The 8,706-nt window shown below is 34.7% G+C and overlaps 1 protein-coding gene and 1 pseudogene across 1 annotated transcript in view; both read right to left on the bottom strand.

Moving 5' to 3' along the window:
• ATP2C1 (ATPase secretory pathway Ca2+ transporting 1) overlaps positions 1-8,706 on the bottom strand; it is a 221,473-nt gene that overhangs the window by 184,154 nt on the left and 28,613 nt on the right. The gene's annotated exons all lie outside the window — the stretch shown is intronic.
• LOC141543347 (endoplasmic reticulum resident protein 44 pseudogene) lies at positions 2,837-4,146 on the bottom strand (annotated as a pseudogene).

Raw genomic sequence — 8,706 nt, 5'->3', positions numbered from 1 at the left:
TTAAATAAGATCCAACTCACTTCCAGTTGATCAATGATGGACAGAAATAACTACACCCAGAGAAGGAACACTGGGAATTGAATGTAAACTGTTAGCACTACTGTCTACCCAGGTTACTTATACCTTCGGAAGCTAATACTTAATGTGCCACAAGAAAATTGGATTTACACACATATATTATATCTAGGTTATACTGTAACACATGTAAAATGTATGGGATTGCCTGTCATCTAGGAGAGGGAGTAGAGGGAGGGAGGGGAAAATTTGGAAAAATGAATACAAGGGATAATGTTATAAAAAAATTACTCATGCATATATACTATCAAAAAATTTTATAATTATAAAATTAATTTTAAAAAGAAAGTTATGTATTGTTCATGGTTGAGCCATGCTAATATAATAAAAATGGTGATGTTACCTAAATTAATTTCCAGATTTTGTTCCATACCAAATCACTGAGTGACTACTTTTTAAAATCAAATAGAATTAAAGCAAAATTAATCTGTTTCTTTACCACCTTCATGCCATATTCCTACATTGCAGCCTCTTACCTGGCACAGAACTCCAGTTTCACCCTTGATCCCTGGGATTCGGATTGATGACAGATCATAACTAGTTTCACCCAGGCTCAGTCCACTGTTTCTTCCCAACTATTAAGTACTGTAGCCACCCTTCCTCTCCACTTCGAGTTCCATGAATAGTAATCAAATCAGTACTATTATTGCACCATTACTAGAAAGAATGCTTCAACCAATTGCCTTATAATTGTCTTCTCAGCAGTTAGCATAGTACCTGACACCTAGTTAGCATTTAATAACTATTTTTTTCAAGTATTCATTCACTTAAGAGTAACAGAAGGTCAGGGATTCTAAAGAGAAATAATGAAAAAAAGTAGGAAAATGAAAGTGTCAGATTTCAATTTCTGCTACAGAACAGTACTATCAACATCATTTAAAGATAGAGAGCTAGAGAAAGACAGACAGACAGGCACAATACAGACATAGACAAAAACACAGACACAGAGATGGTATTCTATGGGTGGGATAAACAAGACCAATATAATACACTTTAGGAACACTGAATCTGATAAGTCTAAGGACACCAATTACTGAGGCAAGGACTTCTTCTTGACAAGAACTGCTGGGAAAACTAAACAGTAGTTGGGAAAATTAGGATTAGACCAGCTACTCATACCATATATCAGCAGAAGTTCAGATGGACATATGGCTTAAATATAGAAATGAACAATAACACAAGGAGAAAGGAAGGAGATTTTCATAATTCTGGATGGGAGAAAACTTCTTGACAAAATAAAGCATGGTGATAATTATATAACATAAAACAGTAATTCTGATTGCATAAAATTGAAAATAGTTTGCTCAAACAAAATGGATACATTTTGAATTGGAAGAGAAATAGTTACTTGGGGGAAATAAATCCTGATGGCAAATTTCTCTAATAACGGTCAGATACAATGGTTACATGGGGAATTGATACAAATCTGTAAGATACAAAGGATTAAAAGCCATTTCCTAATGGACAAGTAGTCAAAGAACATGAGCAGATAAAGAAAAGCAAAGTCATTAATAATTAAATAAAACAATGCTTCTAGTCATTAAGGAAAATGTAAATTAAAACAGCTTTGAGAGTCCACCATATACTCATGGCAGTTGTTGGAGGGACTGTGGGAGAACATTTTTTTTTTACACAGAAAACATTCCCAATTCTTATTTAATGGAACAGTGCAAGATAATAACATTTTGTCTCTTACAATATTATCTTCTGGTGGATTTATGAATGTTTTGGAGGTCAGGATTAGATCCAAAGTGAAGATGGGCTTCTGATGCATTTTTCTTATTAAATCTTAATAGGACTTTTAAAAAAGAAGTTATATTGGATGACCAATCAAACCATATAATTTGAGTCTGGGGAATTATAAAAATCTAAACTTTTCTTTTAGTTTATGCAAAATTAAAATACACAGAGAATATGGAGTTTTACTATTTCTACCATGTAAGTTGATGTTGTTGTTTGAAAGACTTGCAATTTTTTCTTCAAGTTTTTAAAGCTCATTTCAATCTCTTGATAAGGTATACTAATGTTGACTAGGTGCTAGTTTCTGAAAGGAGCTCTCTGGTAGATTGCTTGCTACATCTTGAATGTGCTGTCCAGGGGCAACATCAGTGGAATCAGGCCCATGATGGAATTTTTTGTGTAATTTTAAAAATGCAAATCTAATACAAACTGCTTAAGCTTTTTTGGAATCAATCAATCCTTGAAGTCTAGAAAGATATATATGTGTCTAAAGCTGTCAATGGTTATTACAGGGCAATCTGCTGGTGTTTTCTGTCTATTCAGAAGTGGCTGTCTAAATTTATCACGATGAGCATGTAAAAAGTTTATTGCCTCGTTTGTACTTATTAGTTACCAGGCTACTTCCTTTTTTTTTTTTTAATTTTATTAATTTTATAATTATACATTTTTGACAGTATATATGCATGAGTAATTTTTTATAACATTATCCCTTGTATTCATTTTTCCAGATTTTCCCCTTCCTCCCTCTACTCCCTCCCCTAGATGACAGGCAATCCCATACATTTTCCATGTGTTACAGTATAACCTAGATATAATATATGTGTGTAAATCCAATTTTTTTGTTGCACGTTAAGTATTGGATTCCGAAGGTATAAGTAACCTGGGTAGATAGACAGTAGTGCTAACAATTTACATTCACTTCCCAGTGTTCCTTCTCTGGGTGTAGTTGTTTCTGTCCATCATTGATCAGCTGAAAGTCAGTTGGATATTCTTTATGTTGAAGATATCCACTTCCATCAGAATACATCCTCATACAGTATTGTTGTTGAAGTGTACAGTGATCTTCTGGTTCTGCTCATTTCACTCAGCAACAGTTGATGTAAGACTCTCCAAGCCTCTCTGTATTCCTCCTGCTGGTCATTTCTTACAGAGCAATAATATTCCATAACCTTCATATACCATAATTTACCCAACCATTCTCCAATTGATGGACATCCATTCATCTTCCAGTTTCTAGTCACAATCCCAATAAATTTTAGATGGAAAATGCCATTTACATCCAGAGAGAGACCTATAGAGACTGAACGTGTATCAACACACATTATTTGCACCTTTTCCTTCCTTTTTTCCCTTTGTCAAGGTTTTTCTTCTTTTGTTCTGATTTTTCTTTCCCAACCTGACTCATGTGGAAATATGTAAAATATGAATGTTACATATATACCCTAAAACAAATAAATATTTGCTATTCTTTCAAAGGTTCTATAATTGTCAGTCCTTTTATTCAAAATATCCAATGATTGTTCTTTTATTGCCACCGAAAAACTTGGTTTTCTCCAAGTCATGTACTTTTTTGTTACCTGATGTAATCTGCTACTGCTGTCACTCATCTCTGGCCCCTGTATTCTCTCATTGTAGCATTCTGGAATAGTTTTAGGGTATGCCATCTGCTTATCCTGTATTTTGGGGCCATTTCTGAGTGTTGAACACAATGTACTTTGGCAAAAACTATTTAATTCTTATTTGTATATTCTTCCTTAAAGCAATGCAACAATTGCTAAATCAACAACAATCAACATGAAAATTAACTGAAGCAACATCAACATTCTTTAAAATTCCATGGCTATTTCAGCTGTTATTGGAGTAAAAATCCAAGTTATCAAAAGCAGCAGGGAGCATGGAAGATTGGAGAAGAGCAAGAAGATGGCAGTTTTCATGGTAGAGAAGTGATCTCAGACAGAGAGAGGCAAAGGTGGTGGCCAAGTTGGGGAGGATTGGGAGGAGGAGAAGGAGGAGAAGAAAGAAAAGGAGGAGGAGGAAAAGGAGGAGGAAGAGGAGGTAACTTAATGGCTAGGGGGACAGTTGCTACTTCTCAGACCTAAGAATCTCATTCTTTTGACCCAAGGCTCTAGCAACTAACAACTGGGACAACATACCGAGAGAGTCTGTATGCCCTCACTTGAGATCATTTAAAATAATCCACTCTGCTATATGAGCCTGTGCAAGTCACTTAACCCCAATTGCCTCAGCCAAAAATAAATAAATAAAATAATGCACTCTAGAGCTAAAAAGTTCTAAACAGCAATTTGGAACTATAACCAAAAAGTCACTTAATTACATCCACTGATACCACTACTAAACAAAAAAGATCAAAGATGGAAAGAGAGGATGTGAATGTATAAAAACATTTATATTATCATTTTTTGTTGCAACAAAGAACAAAGTGAAGACAGCAGATATAGGAGCTAAGGAAGAGAAGAATTTACATGATATCCAGAATAAGGAATGAGAGAAAAACTTTAATAAATTATAAAAACCATGACTGCTTATGACTTCAGAGGACTGTTAATGAAACATACTATCCACCTCTTGGCAGAAAGAGAGATCATGAACTAGAGGTAAAGAATAAAAACAAAAATATTTCCAAAATAGCCCATTTACTCATTTTTCCTTGAAAAAATTACAAGGGAGAATGTGAAGGAGAAAGGAATGAGTTTATTAGCTAGTGATAAAGATGCAAGCAACCAAAGCAAAATACAAATCAAAAACACAAAATCAAGAAAAGATCATCAATAAAATATTAAAAGAAAACACAAAAGAAAACCAAAAAAAAAAAATTAAAAGGAGAGGCAAGCAAGGCCATTTTGTTACTATTATGTTAAAGTGAATACTTACTTAAAAACAAACTAACCAGACAAAACTGCTCATGGCTTAATATACAAATCTCTTTTTGCGTTCTTTGTATATTGAAATGTTTAAGTTAGTTGATGACTGTTAAGTTTGTAATTAAAGAAAAAGGTAACATAACCAGGACTGGATCTGTGATTTTCCTGCCCTGGGAAGCTCCCAAGGGAAGAAATTCCCTTTAGCCATAAAAGCTGACACCTTCTGTGCAACTAGAGCCCTGAGGAATTAGAAAAATTGCTTGGAATCACAGAGACAACATTGTGTCAGTGATGGAACTCCAATCAGGATCTCACATGGACTAGATGGCTAACATTCTCATTTATCATATTAAAAAACTAATGTTCAGGAAGATTAAATGACTTCTCCAAGGTCACATAGGTAGTAAGAGTTAGAGGAGGCATTGAATTTCAGAGTCAAAAAAGAAGAAAGAAAAGAAAAAAAGAGAAAAGGGGAAAGGGAGGATATGAAAGAGACAGGGAAAAAATAAAGAGGGGTTGGGAAGAATAAAAGAAGGAGCCAAGATAGGAAGAGAAGAAGAGAGACAGAGGAAGAGAGAGACAGAGAGGGAGGAAGATTTAACAGATTTTTCAATAGTTTAAGCAAAAAAGAGCTAATGGCATGAACAAGGACATGTCCAATAGTAATAGAGAGAAGCTAAATGTGAGACACAGTAGAGTGACAGATCTTGTAATTGAATAGATGTATTTGGTGAGTAAGATGGAATAATCAAAGAGGAATTCGTGGTGATGAGGCTGAGAGATGGAGAAGATGGTGTTAATGACAATGGAAACAGAGCTGGAAGGATGGATAGGTTTAGGGGAAAAGATGAATTCCGTTTTAGATGTGTTGAGTTAGAAGTACCAGCTGGATATCCAGGTGGAGATATCTAACAGGCAGCTGGAAATATATAATTGAAGTTCTGGGGAAGGGATTGGGGGTGGAGATATAAATATGGGAGTCATCTGCAGAGGAACAATAATTAAACCAAAGGAATGGATGAGATTACCAAGGGAAAGAATATATGTAGAGAGGAAGGCCTACAGGAAGGAGGCGGAAGAGAAGGTAGAGAAAGAGGCAGAGAAGGAGCTTACCAGGGGGAGTAGGAGAACTATGAGATTGTAGTGTCCAAGGAACCAAAGGATAAGAAGGTATCAAAAAGAAAGAAGTAGTGTCCAATATCAAATGCTTTAAGAGAGGTTGAAAATACTAGATACTTAGAAAAAAAATTCGATTTGATGATAAACAGGCTGTTAGTGAGTTTGGGGAGGTTTGGGGGTGACTGATGATTGAAGAAGTATAATTAATTCATGTGGAATTCATATTCCTTCCTTTTACTTCACTGTAAAAGAGCAAAAGGAGAAAGTGATAGTTTGAACCATAGCTTGAAGGGATAAAAAGGTTAAGAGAAAGGTTTGATTTAAGGAAAGAGTAAATCTGGGCAGGATATTAGTTTGAGGGGAAGGCTGAGGGAAAAACTAAAAATGAATTAGAGGCTGATTGTTCTAAGAAAATCTTGGAAGAAAAAGCAAAGGATGAAAGGGAAAAGATCAGCTAGAAGGATTAGCTTTAACAAGAGAAAACCCACCTTTCCCTTTGAGACAATAGAAGGCAAAATGTAGAATAAGTGAGGACATTGACAGGGCTAGAAGATTATCATCAATTCCTCTAGTTTTTTCTCTTATTCATATACTTTCATCTTCCCTTCCAATTTTTGCTAATTATTTCAGTTTATTTTAGGTCCTCACTCCTCCAGATTTCTAACTCTAGTTAACAGGTTTCTAACTCTCTTCCAGTGTTCCTCTCTTCTCCCTCCCCTAAGAAGCTTGGGAATATTTGTGCTTCTGGATTCATATTTGTTTCAGACAAGACATGATTACAGGTAGCCCTGCAGAGCCCATAGTTCATGGAAGAGTAAACTAATTTCTATTCTGCATCATAAACCAGCCTAAGAATTACCCCCACTGTGTTTTGTTGCCCAATCTTTATAGCTGGTATTGATGTATAGAGTAGGAAAAACATAGATGCTTTATGAAACCCAAGAGCTTATAGTAATAGACTGTTAAAAAGCTTCCCAGAGGCCCCTGACATTTTTGTCAGTGTGTTTAATAGGTTTTTCAGATTTCTGGCTTCGTACACAGGACTGGGAATACATGGGCTCTATGGTATCTTTATCACACTGGGAGATACACTTCACACTTGGAGAAATCATGTCTGCTAGGGCACCGTTTGTCTTGGCTAAAAGCAAGCATGAAATAACAAAGTCCTCAATAAGTTTAAGTTTTCAGTCTTCTTCTCTTGACCTTATTATAAAATATCTCCCTAAAATGTAGGATTTAGATTGAGATGTACTTTTTTTTTTTTAACATAGCCAATAGGGGTATTTGTTTTGTTTGACTTTGTATCATTACTAGAGTTTTTTCTTTCTTCTTTTAAAAACTGGGATGTGAGGAGATAGACTAGACTTTTATTCATTTAAAAACAACGAATTTTTAAGATTAAAAACTTTTAAAAATCTCTACTGAGCTATTTTTCACCAATTATTTTAAGAATAAGAGCTGGTACAAATCAATCACTGATTGAAACAAGGATAAATTGTGAATGGTGTTTTTAATTTATTTGAGTGGCTTATTTTAGTCAGTATTATGTGAATCATTAGATAAAAAATCATTGTTTATCTTTCATGATGTCTTAAATAATTAAAAAGAAGTTATTTTTAATTTTAGAATTGTTTGCTACTTTCTGCTCATTTTTTTTTTTCATTTTCTTCCCAGTAGTGTCTTGGCCACTTTATTTCTATCCACAATCTCTTCAATGAGTTGCAGATCACAGTCTCTTCTCATCCTGTGTGATCTTTGGCCTTGTGTGTCTATAGAGAAGTCTGCAAGTCTTATTCTGGGTTCTTTAATATTTTGTGGATAAGCATTCCAAGAACTCATGATGAAACATGTTATTTGCCTCTTAACAATAGGATGAAGGATTCAGGTGCAAGGAATATATGGTGAAGAAATGTAAGAAACATATGTGCATGGATGTGGCCAATGCAGAGATTTATTAATTTTGTTTGTTTCAAGGGTTTTTTCTTTCTTTTTTATTAGAACGAGGAAGCAGGAGGAAGAGAAGGTGAATTTTAATTGAATAGAAATGGTTTATTTAAAATGTATATTTTAGGGTACTAGCACAACTATATATATATATATATAATCTCTTCCCCTTGCCCAATTCCTTTTTTCAACTTGTCGTTTATGATCTAAATTATGCAACAGTAATAATGTTACAGCTAAAATGTGTTTGCCATGTACCTTTCCAATGTCATTTGAGTCACCTGAAATTTTTTTAACTATTTTTTTCAATCAACAAAAATCAGCTTTCTCATTTTCCCCCCAAAGCTCTCCCTACCCCAAGAAAATAATACCCCAAAGAAAAATAAAACCTGGTTTAAATACATTGTTAACCAAGACAATTTTCACACTGACTATGTCCAAAAAGAACCCCAATGCTCTCATTCTGCATTTTGTGTTCTTCACTCTCTACTGGGAGATGGGTAGCATATTTCATCATGAATTTTCTGAAATCATTATTGGCCCTTATACTGATTAAGTCCTAAATCTTTCAAAGTTTGTTTTTTATCTTTATTATCTTTGTGTAACTTACTTTCCTGATTCTGTCCCTTTTATTCTACATAGATTCCTTGTGCCTGGCAGTGTTCTAAGCATTGGGATTACCAAGAAAGGCAAAAGGAGAGTCCCTTGCCTGGAGAATGGAAACAACATGCAAGCAAACATCTACAAAGCAAGTTACATACAGTGTAATGCCAGAGAAACTGAGGCAAGATAGAAATTAGAGAGCATTTAATGATTTATTAAATAGGAGAGATTTACTGGGACCAAATAGATCCATCATTTGATCCCAGGGCTGAAGAAGACTATAGTTTCCAAGAATCCAGCAAACAATGTGAGTTCTCAGTGACCTATATACACATGGCTCAGA

This window comes from Sminthopsis crassicaudata, chromosome 5, assembly GCF_048593235.1.
Source record: "Sminthopsis crassicaudata isolate SCR6 chromosome 5, ASM4859323v1, whole genome shotgun sequence".
NCBI lineage: Eukaryota > Metazoa > Chordata > Mammalia > Dasyuromorphia > Dasyuridae > Sminthopsis > Sminthopsis crassicaudata.
Note: the sequence above shows the minus strand (reverse complement) of the source record. Positions and strands in the feature narration are given on the sequence as shown.